Source organism: Mus musculus, chromosome 10 (assembly GCF_000001635.26).
Source record: "Mus musculus strain C57BL/6J chromosome 10, GRCm38.p6 C57BL/6J".
NCBI lineage: Eukaryota > Metazoa > Chordata > Mammalia > Rodentia > Muridae > Mus > Mus musculus.
Genome location: NC_000076.6, coordinates 102,324,969 through 102,352,120, shown reverse-complemented (window position 1 = coordinate 102,352,120; position 27,152 = coordinate 102,324,969). Strand labels below are relative to the sequence as shown.

Below are 27,152 nucleotides of genomic sequence, written 5' to 3'. Positions count from 1 at the left end.
GGGCATGATGGGAAGTAATATAAATGTAAAAGAAAACAGCTTGTGAAAATGGACTTTCATATCCAATGTCTATTCATGTCCTACTTCAAAGAACTCTATTGTTAACTACACCAATGAACATAAATTAAATAGGCTTTCCATCTATTGTTTTTGTAGATGATACATATGTATTAATGATAATTAGAAGAATCACAAAAGCATTAAAATTCATATTATTTGAGAAGCATAAAATATTAAAAGATAAACACAAATTACCTCCTTTATTCCAAATTACTCAAACAAATGTCATACCCATTTTTTTTCTCTTGACAAACCTCAACAGCCTGATTAGATTAACGTGCTTAAAAGATCTAGCTTTAGGGAAGGGAAAGAAATCATAGAAGCATAAAATCGTCACAAAAGGAAATATTGAAAATTTGTCATAAATTAGTTTGAAATAAGGGTTTGCAGAGAGTAGTTATTGAATTTAATCCAAAAAAGGGAAACACTTCTATTCACACTTATCTGAAAAACATGAAGTTTTATGTGTTAGCATCTTTATAAAACAAAAACTCTTGGGTTTTCTAATTGGTAGTCTATTTGGTAGGGTTAACCAACTTTTAAATAACAATGCATAGCTATCCATGAAATCAACTGAAAAATCTAGAGGTTCATGAAAAGTACAATGCATTTGGGTTCTTAGGGAAATTTAAGTTATTAATATATGTCTGTGAGAGGCTTGCTGCGCTTACTTATTTTAGTTATATTTTATTTCATGTCTAACAATATTATATTTTTATCCCATTACTCTATTTTAATAGGTAACATATTTTTTAAATTAAATAACCAAGCTATATATAATCTACTCAGGAGCTGTCTTAGAAATATCATCAGAATTATTGTGAAAGTAATGCAGGTGAGCAAAAGTGATTATGAACATAGAATTAATGGTCAGATTCCTAAACACAAGCAAAATGGAGCTACTACCAGAAAATTTTATTTATAGAATATATGCACACACACACACACACACACACACACACACACACACACACACACACACACACACAAACACACACACACACACACACACACACACACACACACACACACACACACACACATTCTCTCAAAATATAGCAGTGTAACCATCTTACCTTAAGAAAGAAGCTGACATAATCTGTCCTGTATAAAAGCTATTGTCACCCTGTAAGAGAGAAAGTTCAATATTACTACTATAGTTAAATGACACATTTTTGATAAAAAGAACAAGATTCTATAAAATGTGCTTATTTTTTTAATTAGGTATTTATTTCATTTACATTTCCAATGCTATCCCAAAAGTCCCCCACCTGCTCCCCCACCTCACTCCCACTTCTTGTCCCTGGCGTTGCCCTGTACTGAGGCAGATAAAGTTTGCACGACCAATAGGCCTCTCTTTCCAGTGATGGCCGACTAGGCCATCTTCTGATACATATGCAGCTAGAGACACGGGCTCTGGGGTGTACTAGGTAGTTCATACTATTGTTCTACCTATAGGGTTGCAGATCCCTTTAGCTCCTTGGGTAATTTCTCTAGCTCCTCCATTGGGGGCCCTGTGAGCCATCCAATAGCTCACTGTGAGCATCCACTTCTGTGTTTTCTAGGCCCTGGCATAGTCTCACAAGAGACAGCATCTGGGTCCTTTCAGCAAATTCTTGCTAGTGTATGCAATGGTGTCAGCGTTTGGAAGCTGATTATGGGGTGGATCCCTGGATATGGCAGTCTCTAGATGGTCCATCCTTTCGACACAGCTCCAAACTTTGTCTCTGTAACTCCTTCCATGGGTGTTTTGTTCCCAATTCTAAGAAGGGGCAAAGTGTCCATGTAATTCAATCATCTTTTATTTACATTTTTAAATAGATCCAAAATAAAGAGTACATTTAGCTTAATTTATTATAATAAGACATTCTTTTGCTGCATTAAATTATGCATTTAAAGTTATCAAAAATTTTAAATTATATGTAATATAACAATATAAATGTAACATATATAACTATTTTTAACATAATTGACTTTATGCTGATCAATGAAATATACTTTAAAATATTTCACTTATTCTCTATGAAAAGGATTTTAGTCCATAGTACTGAGTTTTTCTTCACCTAAAAATGCATAGGGAAGTGTGCTACAAATTTATCCATGGTATTGATTTTTCCATCATCTATAAGGGCTTACAACGTTCACAAGATTGTTCCTGCTACAACATTATAAATTCATTGCCCGGAACACAGTTTGCTATTGAATGTCTGCCAGACTATGTTAACAAGGGCATTCACAAGAAAACCAAAGCCGTACTACAATAAAAATGTGGAACACATTTTGTAAAAGATTGCCTCATTCTAAAGTCTTTTGCATTTGCTTTAACCAAAGGAAGAATAAGAGATAAATATAGCATTTCTTAACACTAATGCTTTCTTGTATACATAAAAGTAGCCTTTATATTACTAAAATTCCACTACTGCTCAGAATTGTTCATGTATCTCTTAGAAGGAGCAAAGATGTTGTTTTCTTCAATAAAATTTCAAGCATATATTATTTTGTAATTCTTTAAGTCCACATAAAGGCCATAGTCATTGGAAAAGTCCCTATGGTCTTAGTTATCTACAGTGGTGTCTCCATTGACTTCTCTTAGCCCATGCTTATGAGTTAAGATAAACTCATTTGCCTTTTAGAATATCATTCTCATTCAAGGTCAAATGGTTTATAACAGACCTGGATCTTTTTTCCAATCCTCCTACTCCTCGTTCTCATCACAATCATTCACATACACATGAATTTTAGTATCTCATTCTCACAGTAGTATTTCATGATCACTATATAGAATATGGCCCTTTATTCTTCACCTATGTAACATGTTGAAATATCCACCTGTCAATAAAAAGTTGATGACCTATTAGCTCAGAGAGGAAACAGAAGGTGGGATATCCAGCAGAGAGAGATAAAATTGTGGGAATGAGTCAAGAAGGAAGGAACTTCACCACCTGACCTCTAAGGCAGTTGGATATATAAAAAACTGAGGAGTAACTAACAAGCTGGTGGCAGACATAGAATAGAATAAATGTGTTATATATCTAATGAGCTAATCAAGGAATAAGCTCAAGATTATGGCCTAAGCATTTATGCATACACAAATTAGCCTCATATTTGTTATTCTGAAACTAGGGCATGGGTGGAAAAGTCTACCATTACATGTTTGTATGAATATCAACAGTTGGAAACATGTTTTATTATACAACATTCAGAACTTTTAATGTTATATGAATGGATATTGCGTGATAATTCTATGTACTTGGAGAAGTTATCACATGATTGTACTTCAGAAGTGACATACCTGAAAGCAAATACTGGATTAAATAAAGGAAAAATAATGAACCTTATTCCACATATTAAAAGAAATAAAATAAAGCTACTTGAGGTTTTCTTCATGGATGTGACCCGTGATGGCCCATGCCCTACAACCATGCATGTACTTTAATAAAAGAGCACTAAGTAGATGTTACAGGATTAAAAACCTCTGTAATGTTGGGAGAGATATATAGCAAGGAGGACAAGGGAAGAATTTCACGGGTGGGAATTAGTGATGGATTTGACCATAACACTTTTTAATGTATAAATTTTCTTCTTGAACAATAGAAAATGGAGGGAAAATTATGCTGTCAAAATTCTGATATGGATACAGTAGATGATATCTAGGCTACACCATTTATTTTGGTACTATTGGCAGTTCACAGTTGCTAACTGAGAATAATATTTTGAGGCTATGGGAACGTGTATAAGTCCCATGTTCTAGTGGATGGCCCTTGCACATCTGGGCATGACTCACTTGACTTAGTGTGATTTGTAAAAAGAGACACGAAGCTGGGAAAGCAATATTTTGGTGAACATCCTAGTTACTGTTCTAATTGGTATGATAAAACATCATGACCAAGGCAACTTAGAGAAGAGTTTACTTGGGCTTAAGTTTCCAGAGGATTAAATTCAATGATGATAGAGCAAAGATATGAGAGTGGGAACAAAAAACCTAAGGCCCACATCTTGAATTTCAAGCATGAGACAGAGTGCACTGAGAATGGTATGAGGCTACTGGACTCTCAAACCCACACCTCTCAGAGACATACTTCCTCCAACAAGGCTACACTTCCTAAAGATGTACCTAAAGATGAGCGACCCAAAGAGCTTAAACTACTATCAACCGAGTTCTCAACCATCTGAGTTTATGGGAGACATTCTCATTCAAGTTACCATAGGTGGACAAGGGGATTTAGAGGAAGCGAAGGGAGAAAAAGACCCATAGTTTGTAGCTATAAATATATACATCCATTTCTTGATTCTATGCCCTATTTTATTGGACTTCTCTATTTAATTTTTTCACTACTGTGATTTCTATGTTATTAAAGAGAAGTGTACGAATGGCTTTCACCTTTGCTTTTATTGCTCAGGAGTCTTAGTCTAACCATGAACTTGTGTGGTCCCTTAATATTTTAGAATTGTAGTTTTTTTGCTCTGCTAGAACTGTCATCAATATTTTGTGAGTTTTACATTGAATATAAAGATTGCTTGAATAACCTGGACACCTTAACAATGTTTATTTTTCTAATTCATAAACATAGGATATTTTTATTTTGTCTGACTTTCTTGTAAATTCATTTATCAGTGACATGTAGCTCATGAGAAAGGTCATTCACCCATTGTAAAAATTATTTTCAGGTATTAATTTTTATGACTTTGTAAATGATGCATTTGGTTTCTCTTCAGCTTCTTCATTATCAATTTGTAGAAATACTGCTGGTTTTATGTGCTCATTTAAAAAAAAAAAAACCTTAAACTTTGTTTGCTAACTCTAAAGGGATCTTAATAAATTCTTTAGAATTGTATTTATAACAGATAATACTATTTACAACAGGAAGAGTTTGACTTTTGACAGTACACCTTTGTATGGTTTTGTTAAATAGTGATATTTGTTTCAGAATGAGTATAAAGAAGTCTTCTCTATGTTATTTTGTATAATAGCTTGAAAAAAAACCTAGTAAACTTTAAAAAACAACAACTGATATTTAATTCAACAGCAACAGCCAGAAGTCCTATTGTCAAAGCCAGAAGTCCTATTGTTAAGTTTAATCCCTTCCCCCATTTTGTCTAATTGTTTTGACCAGGACTTCCACTTCTATGTTGAATAACTGCAGCAAAAGTGGACATATTCATATTATTTTAGGTCATAAAATCCCACAAATTTTAAAACTCTATTATTTTTACTTTATATACATGGGTGTTTTTCCCTAAATGTAAGTCTAATGACCACACATCTATCTGATGCATATGGAGGCCAGAAGAGAGTATTGCAGCTCCCTGGAACTGGAGTTACACATAGTTATGATGTAGTGGTCTTAATGGCATCTCTTTAGTTAACAGGAAAGAAAATTGTAGTGTGTTTCTGCTCAGTGTGAGTTTAGCTGTGTGCTTATTATTATGAGAAGAAGGACTCGTCCTTTTTATGTATGTTTGCTTCAGAGGTTTATGAACAGAATTGTTATATTTTGCTAAGTGATATTATTTTGCAAATATTGAGATGATTCTGAGATTCTGTCATTTATTCTGCATCTTTATTCATGATTATTGCTTTGCTTCTATTGAAGCATCCTTGCGTCCCTGGATACGGCTTAAATAGTCTTGGCATTGTATCATTATGATCTGCTGTGGATTCAGTTTGTTGCAATTTTTGTTGAGCATACTTGCTTTCTATATTTACTTACTCTACGTTTATTGTGCGCTTGGGGGTTGTTACACCTTTGTATGGTTTTGTCAGATGACAATATTTGTTTCAGAATGAGTTTTAAGGAATCTTCTCTATATTACTTTTTATAATGGCTTGAAAAAACCCAGTAAACACTTTTTTTAAAAACTGATTTAATTCAACAGTAACAACCAGCTGTCCTTGCCTTGATTTATTTGATTTGTTTAGGGAAGATTTTTGAGTACAATTGTGCTGTTTTATGTTTATTATTATTTTTGGTTTATGCATTGACATATGAGTTCCTGTCTGGCTGTGCAAACATGAGTGAGGATGCCCACAGATTCCAGGAGAGTGTGCTGGATCACCTGAAGCCAAGATTATAACGTTCATAAGCTGCCTGTAGTTTTTAATTTGTTACTATTTTAATATTGAAAGGTGCCTATTAAGGGTGGTAGGGGACAAGTCCTGTCTTTTGAAAGTGAAGTAAATACTCCTAACCACTGAGCCATCTCTCTTGTTCCACATATTTTTTTCCTTATTCTTGGTCTGCTTCAGAATGCTGTTTTTTTTTTTTTTAATTTTTATTTTTCTTTTTTCATGGATCAATACATTCTGGCTAGGTTTTCCCATTGTTTCTGTATAATTCTAAGTAGTTTTTTTAAAACACTCTGTCTCTCTGAAGAATCAACTCTTCTATCTCTTCTATCGTTTCCAACTTTGAGTATTCTTTGTTTTTATAATATTGCTAAAGTTTTGTTGACATTGTATCTTGCAGTCTGGTCTCTGTTGTACCTTGCTAGATTTGAACTAGATGATATTAATGACTTCCTTCTTCCTACAGTCATCTGCAGAGTACTGTACAATATTAGGAATGCTGGTCAAAGAGGGAGGAGGATTCTCATTGGGCACTAGCTTGGCTTCTCATTGACTGATGATATATGTTGCATGACCATGCAATTAGGTGCAGAAAAATCCTTTGACAAATTTCATCACTCCTTCCTTTAAAATGTCCTGGAGAGACTAAGGATTCAAGGGATATACCTTAACATAATAAAGGGAATTATTGTAAGCCTGCATCTAGCATCAACTTAGATGGGGAGAAACTCAAATCATCTCCACCAAAATCAGGAACAAGATATGGATATCCGTGTTTTTTATACCTATTAAATAGAGTAGTTGAGGTCTTACGTGGTACAATAAGACAAATGAAGGAGATCAAATGCATAGATAAGAAAGAAGTCATACTATCTTCCTTTGTAAATGATACGATTTTACACGTAAAAGACCCTCAGAACTTCATTGAAAAATTTCTACAGATGATAGATGTTTTCAGCAAATTAACAAGATATAAAGGTACATACAAAATATCCCGATAGCCTTCTTCTGTACAAATGATAAAATACTAAAAAAGAAATCAGGGAAACAAGAACTTCCACAATAGGTTCAAAACATGTTGTTATTATTCTTCATTTGAGTTACATTATTATTTTTAGTGGGCTAACAAGTTTCTAAATTTTGGGGGTAACTAATGATATATTGAGACTTAAATGTATGCTTTTTAAAAAATTTACTTGCTTATTTATTTATTTCTAATTTTATTTTTAATTTACTTTTTACACTTCATATTCCATTCCTCGACCCCCATCAAAACTCTACATCCCACACCTCCTTCCCACCCAACCCCATCTCCACGTGGATGCCCCCACCCCACTCCACTTGACCTCTAAACTCCCTGGGGCATCCTGTCTCTTGAGGATTAGGTGGTTCACTTACACAATGGAATACTAATCAGCTATAAAGAATGAGGATCTACTGAGTTTTGCAGACAAATGGATGGAACTAGAAAATATCATCCTGAGTGAGGTAACTCAGACCCAAAAGGACATACATGGTATAAACTCACTAATAAGTGGACATTAGCAAAAAAAAAAAAAAAAAAAAAAAAAAAAAAAAAAACAAGAGAAGTTCACAGAACTGAAAAAGCTCGACAAGATTAAAGGATGCCTCAGTCCCACTTGGGCAAGAGAAGAAAGTAATCACATGTGGAGAGGGAGGGAGGGACCTGAGAGGGAAAATGGAGATGGAGGAGTTCTGGGGGTGGAGGGGAGTGGAGTGGAAGGGAAACCTGTTCTAGTATTGGGTGAGGGAGTAGAACTGAATTCCTGAGGGCCAGCAGAAAGAATGGAAACAGGCAACCTCAGGAGGTTGGGGGACACTCCAGAATGTACCAGAGACCTGGGAAGTAAGAGACTCTCAGAGCTCAAAGGGAGGGACAGTAGGGAGAGGGTACTTACAGAGCACACCTCCAGCAGGAAGACAGGACATGGAGTGAAGGATCGGGTTGCCATCCCACAGTCAAAACTCTAATCCATAATTGTTTCTGTCTGAAAGAATTATAGGGATGGAAATGGAGAAGAGCCCTAGGAAAAGAAGGTCCAGCTACAGGTCCAAAGTGGAATCCAGGTCAAGGAGAGATCCCAAAGCCTGACAGTATTACTGAGGCTATGGAATGCTCACACAAAGGGATTTATCATAACTGCCCTCTAAAAGACTCAACAAACAGCTGAAATTGTCACATGCAGATATTTTCCCCCAACCAATGGACAGAAGCAGCTGACCCCTGTGGTTGAATTAGGGAAGGCTGAAAGAAGCTGAGGAGAATGGCAATCGTATAATTGGGTCAGTAGTCTCAATTAATCTGAACCCCAAGATCTCTCAAACAGTGGACTACCAAACAGACAGCATACACCAGCTGATATGCAATCCCCAAGGCACATATAGTAGAAGACTTCTGGGTCTGTGTTCATTCAGAGACAATGCACCTAACCTTCAAGAGACTGGAGGCCCCAGGGAATTTAGAGGTCAGGTGGGGTGGGGAGTGGGACCATTCACCTGGAAACAGGTTGGGGTCGGGAGGAGGTGTAGGATATGGAGCAGATAGAGGGTGAATGGCAGGACGGGGAATGGAATATGGAGTGTAAAAATAAATTAAAAATAAAATAAAATTTATAAAAGAAAACATTAAATAGGGCTGTAGAAATGGCTCAGTGATTAAGAGCACTGACTGTTCTTCCAGAGGTCCTAAGTCCAATTCCCAGTAACCATATAGTGGCTCACAACCATCTGTAATGGGATAGGATAACGCCATCACAAGTGTCTGAAAACAGTGACAGTGTACTCATATAAATAGAATAAATAAATCTTTTAAAAAGGAAAACATTAAGTAGAAACGACTCTTCAACAGAGTAGATGGCACTTTAAAGTGATAATCAATATATAAGGAAACAGCAGGGCATCTTTGTCCACCTCTGCTTCATATTAATGAGTGTACCATCTACAACTGATGCCATTATTGATGACAAAAAAGCTCAACCTTCCAATATAAATTGAAGACCTGCTGCTTTCAAGGCCTTCATTACCAAATTAGGATTGTTGAGGTACTCAGTTTCACAAGCAGAGAATCTGTGAGGTTTGTAGTCCTTCTAGCTCACACACAACCATTCTTGAGGTATATAGCCCATACTGTGCAAGCCAATCTAATCAAGTGCCTTTGTAGTAAATACTGATTCTATGAATTCTATTTTGTTAGAAAATATTGGCTAAAACTGGTTGAATAAACCTGTAATTTTTTTTTGATTTGTTATTTTTGTTACTTTCTGTTTAGATGTTTGTGCTTGCCTATTTATTTGTGTGTGAACCATGTGTATGCAAGTGTCTTAAGAGGTCAGAAGAGTGTGTTGGATTATATATTTGTTTTTCATCTATATCACTTATACCTACCCTTTATATCCCAAAAGAATTCCCATATTGTACATTATCATGCCTCTCTCAAATTCAGGCTATTGTTTAATTGTTTTACACATGGGTGCACCCCCACACACACACAAAATGAGGTGAGCCAACTCAGTGTTGTTCATACACATAAATATTTAGTGCTGACAACTTGGTATTTTATAACCAGTTAAAATGCTTTTCCCTTGGGTAGACTGCTTTTCCCTCTTTCAAAAGTCATCAATGTCTGTAAATCTTTAAGGAGATGGTACCTGAAAGATTTTTTTCCACCTACACTGGCATGTCAACTGGTGCTTTCATTGTTAAGTTCTCATTTAAACATCCATATTTTGGACATGCACTGTTTCTGCTTGCCTGTCATATATAGAAGACACATTTGTTTACTTGTTTGTTTTCAGTAGATATCTCGGTCCTCTGGGTCTTATTATCTTTCTTTCCCCTCTTTTATAAATGTTCTCTGGATCTTAGATATAGGACTTGGGTGCTATGCCTCCTCTATATTTTAATAGGATGGTTGCTTTGGTTTGGTTTGGTTTGGTTTTGTAAGATGGGGATACTCTGGCTGTTCTGGAACTCACTCTATAGACCAAGCAAGCTGGCCTGAAATTCACATATCTACCTGTGTCTAGCTCCTGAGTGGTAGAGTTAAAGGAATGTGTCAACACCATCTGTTTTTATTAATGGTCTCCTTAAAATTTTTATTTTGGATTCCTTTTAGCCAATTTGTAACCTTTTGATGCTTTTCTTTGAGAGTTGTATTCAGTTTACCCTTTTATTGAATGCCGGTGTTAGTTTCACTATGTCTCTGTTTAGTTTCTGTTTCCATTATCTGTCCATTTATGAGAGTTGGGTGTGGAAGTCTCCCACTATTATTGTGTGAGGTGCAATGTGTGCTTTGAGCTTTAATAAACTTTATTTTATGAATGTGGGTGTCCTTGTATTTGGAGCATAGATATTCAGAATTGTGCTCTAAGATCAAGAGTCTACAAATGGGACCTCCTAAAATTGCTATGCTTCTGTAAGGCAAAGGACACTGTCAATAGGACAAAATGGCAACAAACTGATTGGGAAAAGATCTTTTACAGTTTTACAGCTGATAAAGGGCTAATATTCAATATACACAAAGTACTCAAGAGGTTTAACTTCAGAGAACCAAATAACCCTATTAAAAAACATGGTTCAGAGCCAAACAAAGAATTCTCAACTGAGGAATACTGAGTGGCTGAGAAACACCTAAAGGAATGTTCAACATCCTTAGTCATCAGGGAAATATAAATCTAAACAACCCTGAAATTCCACCCCATACCAGTCAGAATGGCTAATATCAAAAATGCAAGTGACAGCAGATGCTGTCAAGGATGTGGAGAAAGAAGAACACTCCTCTATTGTTGGTGGGATTGCAAGCTGGTAAAACCACTATAGAAATCAGTCTCACAAGTTCTCAGAAAATTGGACATAGTATTACCTGAAAACCCAGCTATGCCACTCCTGGGCATATACCCAAAAGATGCTTCAGCATGTAATATCATGCTCCACCGTGTTCATCACAGCCGTATTTATATTAGCCAGAAGCTGAAAAGAACCCAGATGTACATCAACAGAGGAATGGATATAGAAAATGTGATACATTTACACAATGGAATACTACTCAGCTACTAAAAACAATGACCTTATGAAATTCTTAGGCAAATGAATTAAACTAGCAAATATCATCCTGAGTGAGGTAACCCAATCACAAAATGACACACAAGGTATACACTCAGTGATAAATGGATATTAGCCCAACAGCTTCGAAAACCCAAGATACAATTCACAGACCACATAAGCTCAAGGAGGAAGACAGAAGTGTGAATGCTTCAGTCCTTCTTACGTGGGGGAACAAAATAAATACCAATGGGAAAAGATACAGATACAAAGTGTGGAGCAGAGTCTGAAGGAAAGGCCATCCAGAGACTGTCCATCTGGGAATCCTTCCCATATACATTTTCCAAACCCAGACTTTATTATGGATGGCAAGAAGGGAGCATGGTATAGCTGTCTCCTGAGAGGCTCTGCCAGAGCCTGACAAATACAGAGGTGGATGCTAGCAGCCAACCATTGGGATGAGCATGGTGTCCCCACTGGAGGAGTTAAAGAAAGGACTAAATAAGATGAATGGGTTTGCAGTACTATAGGAGGAACAACAATATTAACCAATTAGTCCTCCTGGATCTCCCAGGGACTAAACCACCAACCAAAGAGTACACATGAAGTGATTCATGGCTCCATCTGAATGTATATCAGAGGATCATCAATGGAGGGCATCAATGGAAGGAGAGTTCCATGGTTCTGTGAAGGCTCGATGCCCCAGTGTAGGGGAATCACAGGTTATGGAAGCAGAAGTTGGTGGATAGACATGTGGGGGACACCCTCATAGAAGCAGCGTAGAGATTTTCCAAGGGGAAACCAGGAAATGGGTTAACATTTGAAATTTAAATAAAGAAAATATCTAATAAAAAAATTCAGTGAACACCTACCATTACCACTCTTGGGAATATACCCCAAAGATGTCCCACCTTGCCACAAGGGCAAGTGTTCTACTATGTTTATAGTGGTCTTGTTTGTGATAGACAAAAGCTGGAAACAACCCAGATATCCCATGACAGAAGAATGGATACAGAAAATGTGGTTCATTACATAATGGAACACTTTCCAACTGTGGAGAATGAGGACAACCTGAGTTTTGTAGGGAAAAGGATAGAGCTAGAAAATATCATCCTGAATGAGGTAACTCAGTGCCAAAAGGACATGGAGTGGTATGTACTCACTAATAAGTGAATATTAGCCAAAAAAAGTACTGAATATGGAAAATACAAGCTACAGAATTCAAAACACTGTACAAGCTGAAGTGTCCAAGTGAGGAAACCTAAGTCCTCAGTCCCACTTGGGAAAGATAAGAAGGTTAACACAAGGGGGGGAGGGAGGGACGGGATGGGGGTGGCAGAGAAGGGAACATGATCAGGTATTGAGTGTGTGTGTTGGGCCAGCAGAAAGAATGGAAATGGGCAACCTCTGGAGGTAGGAGGTTGGGGGGACCCTGTAGAATGTATGAGAAACATGGGAGGTGAGACTCTCAGAACTCAAAGAAAGGGACCTTAGATGAAATGCCCTACATTGTGGAGAGGGACCTTGTAGAGCCCACCTCCAGCAGAAATACAGGGCATCAAGTGAGGGATGTGATTGCCATCCTACAGTCAAAACTCTGACCAAAATAATTGTTCCTGTCTGAAAGGACTGCAGGGATGGAAATGGAGAGGAACCTGAGGAAAAAAGGATCCAGCAACAGGCCCAAAGTGTGATCCAGCTCAAGGGGAGGCTCCAAGTCCTGATACTGTTACTGGGGCTATGTAGCACTCACAAAAAGAGACTTATAGTCACTGCCCTCTGAAAGATCCAACAAGTAGCTGAAAGAGTCAGATGCAGATATTTGCACCCAACCAATGGACAGAAGCTGCTGATATCAGCGTTGGGTAAGGGAAAGCTGGAAGAATTTGAGGAGGAGGGCGATTATGCAGGAAGACCAGCAGTCTCAATTAAATTGGAACCCCATGCATGATCTCTCAGAAACTGGACCACCAAACAGGCAGTATGCACCAACTGATGAGGCCCCCCAGCACATATACAGCAGAGGACTGCTGGATCTGGGTTTAGTCAGAGATGGTGCACCTCACCCTCATGAGACTGGAGGCCCCACGGAGTTTAGAGGAATGGTGGGGTAGGGGGTGGGGACACCCTTGTGGAGACAGGGTTCAGGAAGGATGTAAGAAATATGGGACAGTCAGAGGGTAGACCAAGAGGGGAATAAAATCTGGAGTTTATAAAAAAATAAAAATATTGTCTCTTTTTATCTGGGTGCCTACATGACTGTCTGTGCATGAAATTCAGTGGTAAACTTTTCTTGTGTTATGAATGTTTGCCCACTATCAGAGGAAAGCTATCCTTCTGTGAGTAGCCAGGATCAGGTTGTTAGCTTTGATTTTGAATGGGGTCATTCCTGTGATGGCTCTGTAGTTTTGTTGTTATAGTTTATTTGTTGTTTGTTTCCCCAGTTATCTGTAATTTTAGACATCTGGATAAGATGCAAGTGTTTGAGAATATGGTGGTTCATGTTGTTACTTTTGGTAGAAAGTCCTCTACCTGCTGTCTATTGACCCAGACATCAGTATTTGTAGATTCAATAAAGTCAAATGCTATGTTTTAGGTCAACCAACAGGTTATGTGGATCACTCCTGATATCAAAAAGCTGTATAGAGAGATAATACTAGCTGTAATGAGAGGTCATTAAACAGCACTAATATTTGAGCTATAGCAAGCTTCCTGAGGCATGAAAAGATACAAGAAAACTGAGAATGAGTCAAAATGAACTGTAGTTCTTTTGACTATACTTATAGACTAGGAGCCTTGCGTTGATATATTTTTAACCTATAAGACCTCAGCTCCTATAGGTCAGTGTGCTCTTGGGACTAGACCTCCCCTTAGAGTAGAAACCACTTTGAGGGCTATGTCAATAGTGTATTTTAAGCCTCTGTACTTTTGAATCCGTTCACCTTTTGCCTCGTTCTATTAGGTAGTTGAACCCTTAAGATATCAGTACTCTGAAACAAGGTTAGCCAGCATTAAAAGCTGAAGTTTCCAAATCTGCACCATGTCCTATCTTTGTGACAATAAGTTAAGAAAGATCTTTCTTTGATGTGCCCCTTGCAACCCTCAATGTCTCCACATTATCTCGAGTCAAATAGATGCTCAAAACATATAACTTAATAAAATTTTCATAATAGAATAGTTCTATCAACTTTAGTTTCTTAGTGATGTAAATGTTTTGTATAAAACTTGAATAAATGTGTTCAAAATGATTCACAATAATGATAATTGCCCCCTACAAACAAAAAACATGGTAAAAAATGCATTATAAATTTGTTATAATTTTGGAACTTTCAACAATTCATGGAAACTAAACAAGTAGAAGTGATGTCACTTATTAATACTTAAGCACATTTACATGCATATTCAACCATTATCATCTGAATAAAGAAATTTTGTGAGTTGGAATAGGGAGTGGGGCATTTATTGGTGGAATAAGAAACCATCACATGGATGGTAGTGAAGACAGAGGGAAACTGTATGTTAGGGACAATTTAGAGAAAAAGTATAATGACACATTTTTATGAAAATGCTATAATGAAACTCATTATTTTGTATATATACTAATAAACAATTAACATTTAACACTAATTTTGGTGTACACTTCTATGCAGTGAATGTTGCTTATTGTTACATGTTACATGAAGAAACATGTACTTCCTGTATTCTTGCCAAAAAATTGTCTCCCCTGAACACTTGAATTGCTTCAGGCATCACATCGACCATGGTGTATCATCCAGCAGAATTTACAGCAGATAAGCAACACAAAACATGATAGAAAACGAAAGACAGAAAGATTACCTTTCTCAAAAATCTATGCTCATCGGACTCTTAAATCTTGTATTTCTTTCCTCCCATATCATTCTTGATGTGGATCTTACAGGAAGAAAAATGGGTTAAACTGACTTTGCCTCACTGTCAAGAAAAACCTATGGTCAGGGATATATCTAATTCCCAGAGCTTTCATCATTAATATTTTATGAGTCTCAGTGATCTGTCCTATCTATAAGAAAAATTTATCTTTCATTTGTGCAAGCGGCATCTGCCGAGTAATAGATTCCATCTCTATAAGCCAGTGGTGAAATGCAAACCACAGCAAAGGTACTGCGAAGCAAAGAGTTCACTTTATTTCTTTTTACTGGAGTCTGGCTGCACTTTACTGCAGTTGCAAAGTCAGCCAAGCAAAGTAAAAGATCTTTGGGGAACAATGAAGAGAGTTCCTTCCCAACTTTCATCAGTCTATACGTGTGAATGTCTACTGTTGTTTCAAATGACTTTTAAAAGATATGAGTAGTTATATGCCCATTTTTTTAAAATAAAACTTTACAAGGAGCTATAGTCACTGGAATATTATTTCATTGTATTTTGTAAGTAAATCTACTAGGTCAATCTTAAACATTCCATTCACTGTAGGATAGATAGATGAATAAAATGTAAATTAAAGATCATCAGGCATTTCCAATTGAATCATATTGTTTTGTTCTTTGAGCAGGGTTTGGCTTCTCTTCATTTGAAGTAGGGTTTTCTGTACAGGTTTATCTGTGACACTAGCCTAAATCCTTTGTATTAATATATAGAAATGCCAAATAAGAGAGGGTTCCAACACCCAACTTCTTTGAAACTAGAAACCGTGACGCTCCATTGATCCTAAGAATGATTTCTTATATAAAATCTCAAAAGCATAGAGAACAAAATAAAAAATGATATAAATTGAGTTGGGTCAAATATAAAGTCTTGTGTACAACAAAGTTCCCAAGCACTGAGCTAAAAACAAAAGTCAAGAACAGAGAGTGTTTCCAGACAATTTGTCCTCAGCAGCATGAAAGAAATTAATCTATTTAAAATATACATTAAAAAGACATGCCTAGGTATTTCTTTAAGAAAACACTCAAATTATCAATAGACATATAGAGAAATACTCAACATCACTGATCATTAGAGAAATTCAGATTAAATCTATTATAAAATATTACATCTCATCAACTTGGAAATGATAAAATGATCACATAAAATGATAAAATGATATGTTAGAGAAGATGTAGAGAAAAGTGAATCCTAGTATAATGTGGGTAATGTCAATAGTATAACTGCTAAGAAGAACATTATGGAGTCTCCTAACAATTTGAAAATACGGTGAGCAAATGATTCAATAATCCTACTAAACATTTACAATCTCAAAAAATTAGTTGATGGACATCTGGGTTGTTCCCAGCTTCTGGCTGAACATAGTGGAGTATGTGTCTTTGGGGTATGGTAGAGCTTCTTTGGGTATATGGCCAGGTGTGGTATAGCTGATTCTTCAGGTAGAACTATTTCCAATATTCTGATGTCCCACATCCAAAGAATAGATACAGAAAATGTGGTTCATTTACACAGTGGAATATAATTCAGCTAATAAAAGCAAGGACATCATGAATTTTGCAGATAAATGGATGAAACTAAAAAGTAACATCCTGAATCAGGTAAACCAGACTCAATAGGATATGTATGGTATATTCTCACTGAGAGGTGGATATTAGCCAAAAAATACAGAGTACTTTACAGTAAACGCTACAGACACAAACAAGATAAACAAGAAGGAAGTTCCAAAGGAGGATTAAATTCAACTTAGAAGGGAGAACAAAATAGTCATGGGAGGTAAAAGGAGGGACCTGTGTGGGAGAATGGAGGGGGGAATAGGTGGCAGGATCCTATATGGGAGAGAGACAGGAGAGAGACCCACAGGGCCAAGAGAATCAATGGAAATATGCAGCTACCAAGCAAGGGTGTGGGGGAAATCTCTAGGAAGTCTGAGAGATCTGGAATGGGGGAGGCTCCCAGGACTCAATGCAGGTGACCTTAATCAAAATACCTAATAGTGGAGATATGGAACCTGAAGGGACCACCTTCAGTAGGCAGACAGGACCCTCAGTGAAGGGATGGGGACACAAACCTATCCAGAAAACTTTTGACCTAAAATTATTCTTTTCTAAAAGAATTGCAGGGACAAAATTTGTGCAGAGCCTGAAGGAGTGGCTGACCTGTGAATGGCCAAATTTGGGATCCATTCCATGGGCAGGCATGAATCGCTGACACTTTTATTGATATTATGTGGCAGGAGCTGTCCTCTGAGAGGCTCTACACAGCAGCTGACTGAGACCTATACAGATACCCACAGTCAAGCATTGGACAGAGGACGGGATCCCTATTGAAGAGTTTTGGGAAGGATTGAAGGAACTGAAGAGTTGCAACCCTACATGAAGACCAACAGTGTCAACTAACCTAGACCTCCAGGAACTCCAAGAGACTGAATCACCAACCAAAGTTCATACATAGGCTGGTCTAAGACCCCAGGTACATATGTAACAGAAGGCTGCCTTGTTTGGCCTCAGTGAGAGAGGAGGTGCCTAATCCTTGATGCCCTAGGGTAGAGGGATACCTGGGAGGGCAACCTCTCAGAGGTGAATGGGATGAAAGATGGGGAGGCGGGGGGAAGAACTCTGAGAGGGGAGAACATAAGGGGTGGCAGCATTTAGGATGTAAATAAATAACATAATTAACGAAAGAATGAGTACACTGAAGAGATAATTCCCATCCCATATTCATTGGCACATTATTAAAAATAACCCAGAGAGTCATCCTACATATTTATCTATGAATGGATGGGTAAAGGGATGGTAAAGGTAAGATCTCTATCCAACCACCATGCTTGAAAGTCACCCTTGAATGAAAAGAAACAATAGTTTTATTTCTCAAATGGTAAGTGTAATGATTTCATTGGTATGAGGCATCCAGAAAGAGAAAAGTTATCAGGAAGTGATGTGGGGCTGTACAATAGGGGAGATGCTCAGCAAATGATGCAATATATTACCTGGACTTGAGGGATAATTTTAAGAGATTTATTATATGGTAGATTCTCTACAGCTACAAAAACTTCCTGTACTCTTAAGAGAATAAAATCATAAGCATTAAGTTAATACATGCATTACTTATCTTGATGGAGCCATTCCACATTATATATATAAACCTAAAATATTATGACTTATAAACATGGATTCTTTTAAATAATTAGCTGATAAAAATTTAACAACAGCAGAAACAAAAGGTCAGATTAACCTTGGTGTTATTCTTCTGGGTCTAAATAATCCACAGAATGAACGAGAGTCAGAGAAAGATGTGAGTAGTTCCTACATGTAGATGGACATTTGTCTGGAGAAATGGGCTGAGTTTGGTAGGTATCAGAGGAGGCAGTGAGCAAGTGGGTCTTCATTTTGGTACGAGATGATGGTTGCTATCTTGTTCATTCTTATCATTATTGCAGTCGAGTTGCAAGTATTGCAACAAATTAACTTTGAACTAAGTGTGAAGATTCATCAAGAACATTCAATAAATAAGAAGGGATGTTTAGGGAGTGGGCGAATCCCTGTCTGGCAGTAATCCTGAGTGAACATATGTTTTAACATGGGTGTGAATATGGCCTGTCAAGGACTCTACCATCATTGAGTTTTGCTCATGAGGAATTAGCAAAGCCGTTATGCATACTGGCCATGCCCATGAAGAGTGATGGAAAAAGCTTTCAAAGCATTCCTTGAAAGTTCATGTTTATGAATGATTCATCAGTGTGTTTAATTACTTGCAAGTGTGGTTTCATCCCCTGGGTATATACAGACTCATACTGTTCACTAACAGAGACCCTCTACCCACACTAGCTAAACCCTTTCCCTTTACTCTATGTACCACATACTAAGGTTACAGGTTCCTATGGTAGTGGTCAGAGAACCCCTCCCATTCACAGCTTTCTTATTGTGCCTGTGTGTATGCCTCTTTTCTTCATTCCAGCACTGCACCTAGCAAGGGTTTCAGGACCCAAATTGTTCAGGACTCACCATAGCACAGAATTAGAAATAAATGTGCTTTAGAAAGGGTATTTTCCTTCACTACAGGCCTTAGAATTTGAAACTGCATGCATGTAAGTGTGCTTGCATGTGCACACACAAACACACACACACACACACACACACACACACACACACTACTGTGTTTCTTTATTGTCAGTATTCTCACTTCACTTTTAAGTATATGTAATTATTTAATACATTTCTTACCTACATGGAAGAAAAAAAGACTATGTTTATTTAGGCTTAAAATTGTATCCCTACTGTTTATTCACAGTTGACAAGAGGTAGACATGCATTAGTTGCTTTTCAAAGACTTACATTTTTTCATTTTTTTAAAAATCTGTGCCTACTAGCATGCTCTGATATGATAACCATTACTAATGTCTAGGGTAGGAGTGGTTCTTCATTCAAAGTATAGCTACAGTTTTGACACTTATAGAAAGTACTAATTTAGAAATCACCTGCTACTAAAATATCTTCTGTGCTATGATTAATGTTTTGGCTTCAGAGAGCCAACTGTTTGGAAGAATATGCATAAAAATAATGCAAACCCATGGTCTACTGAACGTAAGGATACAGATTCACTGTGCTTGTAATATATATATATATATATATATATATATATATATATATATATATATAGGCAGAGAATCTTACTAGAGATACTTGGAGAATGACACAGCTTAGCATTAATCATGAGAGCTACACCTGCCTGTAAGAATCAGCTGTACATTCCTCTAACACAGATGCATGTAATATTTGTAGTAAAACTACACAGGATTCTTATGAATGGGGGGAGTCAAAATTTACTATGTATGCCAATGTGACACGATCATATTCTTGTGAGCATATTTCTTTGCTCAGATTCGCCATGGCAATTGGGAGTCTTCAAACTTTGTAACCCTTGTTAAATTTGGAATGAAGTGGAATACAGGGTAAAGAACATTTCGTTTCCCTTTGGTCTTGGCCTGAGTTTGGAAGAAAAGAATAACACCTTGATTATTCTTTGTGACCTGACAGCATTCATTGTGACAGCCAAACGCTCCTTACCTTCGCGATCAACTTTTGGCAGCTTTTGCTTTCTGCATTTAGTGGTATCTAGCCACTAAGCAATGCTTCTGTTTACACAAAACTCACCTTTCTTTTCCTTCCAATCTCTCCCTCTTCTATTAGGTTACTGAACCCTGTGGCTCCACTGACCAAATAATATTCTAAAAGACAATCCTAGTGAAATTGTTTTTGATGTAGAGCTCATTGGGTTTTCACTGTCTCAAAAATCAGACCACATAAATTCTCCCATTCTCTATTTGATTTACCAACTTTCTCAGAGATACAGTCTATTCTAATTGACCTTTCTGCAACAGCAGCCACCGTGATCAACTGCTATTTTTCAAATTCAGTTAATATACTTCAAGATTCAGAGCCCTTTAACCTATAATCTGTTTTCCTGGATAAAATGCTGATCATCTGTTATCTCTTCAAGAATATCTAGGACTCCTCTAGGATTGTTTAAATCCCTTTTTAGGTTTAAAGTTAGAGCACTCAGTTCATGATCCTGTAAATCTTTGAGTCTGTTTTCCCCATTGCTATAGCTTTAGGATCTGATGCTTCAGACTTGAATCTTTTTGTGTGTTTAGAATAAAGTAGATATACAATGACTGCTTCCTACATAACCAACAGATGGATTAATATACCACTTTTCCACTAATTGAATATTTCAGGACAAGCAAACTTGAATTCTGCATATTGCTATTTGAAAAACTAGTTTTGATTTGGATGTTCTTTTTGAATCTTAAGTGATGAACATTACACAGATAATCTGAGAAAATTTAAATTTACGTTGATTCACTTCTTCATTTAGATATAAAATAAATCTTTGCTTAGATGAATTTTAAATGAGAAACAAAAATACACATGAAATTTTCTTTAATTAGCACATTAAATGTTTCTGTGGTGATACTTTCAGTTATTAATAAGTTTGTGAATTCTGGTTCTTAGCTAGGGTTTTACTGCTGTGAACAGACCATGACCGAGGCAACTCTTAGAAGGACAACATTTAATTGGGGCTGGCTTACAGGTTCAGAGGTTCAGTCCATTATTATCAAAGTGGAAACAGGCAGAGATGGTGCAGTAGAAGCTCAGAGTTCTATATCTTTATCTAAAGGCAGATAGCAGAATACTTGTCTCCAGGCAGGTAGGATGAGAATCTTTAAGCCCATGTTCACATTGACATATCTACTCCAACAGGGCCACACCTTCTAATAGTGCAATTTCTGGGCTAAGCACATACAAACCATTGTACTATGTTATCGAGAAATTTGTAACATTCCTTTCTAACTTGTAATAGATATACCTACTACCATAAATTTTATAGAAAGACACAATGTGAGCTAGATGCCAGTTTCTATTTATTTCAGTAGTTTGTATAAACTATATGATTTTCTCTAACAATATATGAAAATATTTTAGAATGTGTCATAAAAATTCAAGGTCCTCTCATGGCCTCTCTCAGCAAAATAATAATAATAATAATAATCGTAATAATAAACTGCATGGTATGATTTTAGACCAGAACTTCCTAATCTGTGGGTCATGATCCCTTCAAGTCAAATATGAGATTTTCTTCATATCAGATATTTTCCTTGAAATTCATAACAGTAGAAAAATTACAGTTATAAGTAGCAGCGAAACAATTTTGTGGTTGGGAGTCCCCACAGCATAAGGAACTCTATTAATGGATTGTAGCATTAGGAAGATTGAGAACCACTACTACGAACATATTTTTTCTAGCACTTACTGAATGTTAGTAAAGCCTTTAATGTTTGTAGTTATTTGAATCTGAAAAATATCTAAAATAATGTTGTCATTGATTCATAGGAAAGTCTTACGAGAAATGCACAGTGATGTTTAATATTGTTCTTATCTTTTATATTAGAAAAAGGATAAAAATATTTCATAATTTCCCCAAGGAAACATATATAACACATCATTTCAGTCTGAATTGAAATTTTTTTCTTTCCATTTTTATTAGGTATTTAGCTCATTTACATTTCCAATGCTATACCAAAAGTTTCCCATACCCACCCACCCCCACTCCCCTACCCGCCCACTCCCCCTTTTTGGCCCTGGCATTCCCCTGTTCTGGGGCATATAAAGTTTGTGTGTCCAATGGGCCTCTCTTTCCAGTGATGGCCGACTAGGCCATCCTTTGATACATATGCAGCTAGAGTCAAGAGCTCCGGGGTACTGGTTAATTCATAATGTTGATCCACCTATAGGGTTGCAGATCCCTTTAGCTCCTTGGGTACTTTCTCTAGCTCCTCCATTGAGAGCCCTGTGATCCATCCATTAGCTGACTGTGGGCATCCACTTCTGTGTTTGCTAGGCCCCGGCATAGTCTCACAAGAGACAGCTACATCTGGGTCCTTTCGATAAAATCTTGCTAGTGTATGCAATGGTGTCAGCGTTTGGATGCTGATTATGGGGTGGATCCCTGGATAAGGCAGTCTCTACATGGTCCATCCTTTCATCTCAGCTCCAAACTTTGTCTCTGTAACTCCTTCCAAGGGTGTTTTGTTCCCACTTCTAAGGAGGGGTATAGTGTCCACACTTCAGTCTTCATTTTTCTTGAGTTTCATGTGTTTAGGAAATTGTATCTTATATCTTGGGTATCCTAGGATTGGGGCTAATATCCACTTATCAGTGAGTACATATTGTGTGAGTTTCTTTGTGAATGTGTTACCTCACTCAGGATGATGCCCTCCAGGTCCATCCATTTGCCTAGGAATTTCATAAATTCATTTTTTTAATAGCTGAGTAGTACTCCATTGTGTAGATGTACCACATTTTCTGTATCCATTCCTCTGTTGAGGGGCATCTGGGTTCTTTCCAGCTTTTGGCTATTATAAATAAGGCTGCTATGAACATAGTGGAGCATGTGTCCTTCTTACCAGTTGGGGCATCTTCTGGATATATGCCCAGGAGAGGTATTGCTGGATCCTCCGGTAGTACTATGTCCAATTTTCTGAGGAACCGCCAGACTGATTTCCAGAGTGGTTGTACAAACCTGCAATCCCACCAACAATGGAGGAGTGTTCCTCTTTCTCCACATCCTCGCCAGCATCTGCTATCACCTGAATTTTTGATCTTAGACATTCTGACTGGTGTGAGGTGGAATCTCAGGGTTGTTTTGATTTGCATTTCCCTGATGATTAAGGATGTTGAACATTTTTTCAGGTGCTTTTCTGCCATTCGGTATTCCTCAGGTGAGAATTCTTTGTTCAGTTCTGAGCCCCATTTTTTAATGGGGTTATTTGATTTTCTGAAGTCCACCTTCTTGAGTTCTTTATATATGTTGGATATTAGTCCCCTATCTGATTTAGGATAGGTAAAGATCCTTTCCCAATCTGTTGGTGGTCTCTTTGTCTTATTGACAGTGTCTTTTGCCTTGCAGAAACTTTGGAGTTTCATTAGGTCCCATTTATCAATTCTCGATCTTACAGCACAAGCCATTGCTGTTCTGTTCAGGAATTTTTCCCCTGTACCCATATCTTCAAGGCTTTTCCCCACTTTCTCCTCTATAAGTTTCAGTGTCTCTGGTTTTATGTGAAGTTCTTTGATCCATTTAGATTTGACCTTAGTACAAGGAGATAAGTATGGATTGATTCACATTCTTCTACATGATAACAACCAGTTGTGCCAGCACCAATTGTTGAAAATGCTGTCTTTCTTCCACTGGATGGTTTTAGCTCCCTTGTCGAAGATCAAGTGACCATAGGTGTGTGGGTTCATTTCTGGGTCTTCAATTCTATTCCATTGGTCTACTTGTCTGTCTCTATACCAGTACCATGCAGTTTTTACCACAATTGCTCTGTAGCTTTAGGTCAGGCATGGTGATTCCACCAGAGGTTCTTTTATCCTTGAGAAGACTTTTTGCTATCCTAGGTTTTTTGTTATTCCAGATGAATTTGCAAATTGCTCCTTCTAATTCGTTGAAGAATTGTGTTGGAATTTTGATGGGGATTGCATTGAATCTGTAGATTGCTTTTGGCAAGATAGCCATTTTTACAATGTTGATCCTGCCAATCCATGAGCATGGGAGGTCTTTCCATCTTCTGAGATGTTCTTTAATTTCTTTCTTCAGAGACTTGAAGTTTTTATCATACAGATCTTTCACTTCCTTAGTTAGAGTCACTCCGAGATATTTTATATTATTTGTGACTATTGAGAAGGGTGTTGTTTCCCTAATTTCTTTCTCAGCCTGTTTATTCTTTGTGTAGAGAAAGGCCATTGACTTGTTTGAGTTAATTTTAGATCCAGCTACTTCACCGAAGCTGTTTATCAGGTTTAGGAGTTCTCTGGTGGAATTTTTAGGGTCACTTATATATACTATCATATCATCTGCAAAAAGTGATATTTTGACTTCCTCCTTTCCAATTTGTATCCCCTTGATCTCCTTTTGTTGTCGAATTGCTCTGGCTAATACTTCAAGTACTATGTTGAAAAGTTAGGGAGAAAGTGGGTAGCCTTGTCTAGTCCCTGATTTTAGTGGGATTGCTTCCAGTTTCTCTCCATTTACTTTGATGTTGGCTCCTGGTTTGCTGTAGATTGCTTTTATCATGTTTAGGTATGGGCCTTGAATTCCTGATCTTTCCAGAACTTTTATCATGAAAGGGTGTTGGATCTTGTCAAATGCTTTTTCTGCATCTAACGAGATGATCATGTGGTTTTTGTCTTTGAGTTTGTTTATATAGTGGATTACATTGATGGATTTTCGTATATTAAACCATCCCTGCATCTCTGGAATAAAACCTACTTGGTCAGGATGGATGATTGCTTTAATGTGTTATTGGATTCGGTTAGCGAGAATTTTATTGAGGATTTTTGCATCGATATTCATAAGAGAAATTGGTCTGAAGTTCTCTATCTTTGTTGGATCTTTCTGTGGTTTAGGTATCAGAGTAATAGTGACTTCATAAAATGAGTTGGGTAGAGTACTTTCTACTTCTATCTTGTGAAAAAGTTTGTGCAGAACTGGAATTAGATCTTCTTTGAAGGTCTGATAGAACTCTGCACTAAACCCGTCTGGTCCTGGGCTTTTTTTGGCTGGGAGACTATTTATAACTGCTTCTATTTCTTTAGGGGATATGGGACTGTTTAGAAGGTCAACTTGATCCTGATTCAACTTTGGTACCTGGTATCTGTCCAGAAATTTGTCCATTTCGTCCAGGTTTTCCAGTTTTGTTGAGTATAGCCTTTTGTAGAAGGATCTGATGGTGTTTTGGATTTCTTCAGGATCTGTTGTTATGTCTCCCTTTTCAGTTCTGATTTTGTTAATTAGGATTTTGTCTCTGTGCCCTCTAGTGAGACTAGCTAAGGGTTTATATATCTTGTTGATTTTTTCAAAGAACCAACTCCTCGTTTGGTTAATTCTTTGAATAGTTCTTCTTGTTTCCACTTGGTTGATTTCACCCCTGAGTTTGATTATTTCCTGCTGTCTACTCCTCTTGGGTGAATTTGCTTCCTTTTTTCTAGAGCTTTTAGATGTGTTGTCAAGCTGCTAGTATGTGCTCTCTCCCGTTTCTTCATGGAGGCCCTCAGAGCTATGAGTTTCCCTCTTAGAAATGCTTTCATTGTGTCCCAAAGGTTTGGGTACGTTGTGGCTTCATTTTCATTAAACTCTAGAAAGTCTTTAATTTCTTTCTTTGTTCCTTCCTTGACCAAGGTATCATTGAGAAGAGTGTTGTTCAGTTTCCACGTGAGTGTTGGCTTTCTGTTATTTTTTTTGTTATTGAAGATCAGCCTTAGTGCATGGTAATCTGATAGGATACATGGGACAATTTCAATATTTTTGAATCTGTTGAGGCCTGTTTTGTGACCTATTATGTGGTCAATTTTGGAGAAGGTACCATGAGGTGCTGAGAAGAAGGTATATCCTTTTGTTTTAGGATAAAATGTTCTGTAGATATCTGTCAGATCCATTTGTTTCATCACTTCTGTTAGTTTCAGTGTGTCCCTGTTTAGTTTCTGTTTCCATGATCTGTCCATTGGTGAAAGTGGTGTGTTGAAGTCTCCCACTATTATTGTGTGAGGTGCAATGTGTGCTTTGAGCTTTACTAAAGTTTCTTTAATGAATGTGGCTGCCCTTGTATTTGGAGCATAGATATTCAGAATTGAGAGTTCCTCTTGGAGGATTTTACCTTTGATGAGAACGTAGTGCCCCTCCTTGTCTTTTTTGATGACTTTGGGTTGGAAGTCAATCTTATCAGATATTAGGATGGCTACTCCAGCTTGTTTCTTCATACCATTTGCTTGGAAAATTGTTTTCCAGCCTTTTATTCTGAGGTAGTGTCTATCTTTTTCTCTGAGATGTGTCTCCTGTAAACAGCAAAATGTTGGGTCTTGTTTGTGTAGCCAGTTTGTTAGTCTATGTCTTTTTATTGGGGAGTTGAGACCATTGATGTTAAGAGATATTAAGGAAAAGTAATTGTTGCTTCCTGTTATTTTTGTTGTTAAAGTTGGCATTCTGTTCTTGTGGCTGTCTCTTTTAGGTTTGTTGAGGGATTACCTTCTTGTTTTTTCTAGGGCATTGTTCCCTTTCTTGTATTGGTTTTTTTCTGTTATTAACCTTTGAAGGGCTGGATTCGTGGAGAGATAATGTGTGAATTTGGTTTTGTCGTGGAATACTTTGGTTTCTCCATCTATGGTAATTGAGAGTTTGGCTGGGTATAGTAGCCTGGGCTGGAATTTGTGTTCTCTTAGTGTCTGTATAACATCTGTCCAGGCTCTTCTGGCTTTCATACTCTCTGGTGAAAAATCTGGTGTAATTCTGATAGGCTTGCATTTGTATGTTACTTGACCTTTTTCCCTTACTGCTTTTAGTATTCTATCTTTATTTAGTGCATTTGTTGTTCTGATTATTATGTGTCGGGAGGAATTTCTTTTCTGGTCCAGTCTATCTGGAGTTCTGTAGGCTTCTTGTATGTTCATAGGTATCTCTTTCTTTATATTTGGGAAGTTTTCTTCAATAATTTTGTTGAAGATGTTTGCTG

General features: G+C 37.2%; 1 protein-coding gene across 11 annotated transcripts in view; it reads right to left on the bottom strand.

Annotated features, from left to right (window-relative positions):
* Positions 1-27,152, bottom strand: part of Mgat4c (MGAT4 family, member C) — a 710,365-nt gene that overhangs the window by 39,731 nt on the left and 643,482 nt on the right. For 8 of the 11 annotated variants that reach the window (XM_006514002.1, XM_006514003.1, NM_001205098.1 and 5 more), the window contains one exon: positions 1,137-1,186. The gene's annotated coding sequence lies outside the window, so the exon portion shown is untranslated. Of the gene's footprint in view, positions 1-1,136; positions 1,187-11,009; positions 11,119-27,152 lie in introns of those variants that run through there. The other 3 variants (XM_030245237.1, XM_011243539.1, XM_011243538.3) reach the window with 2 other exon arrangements.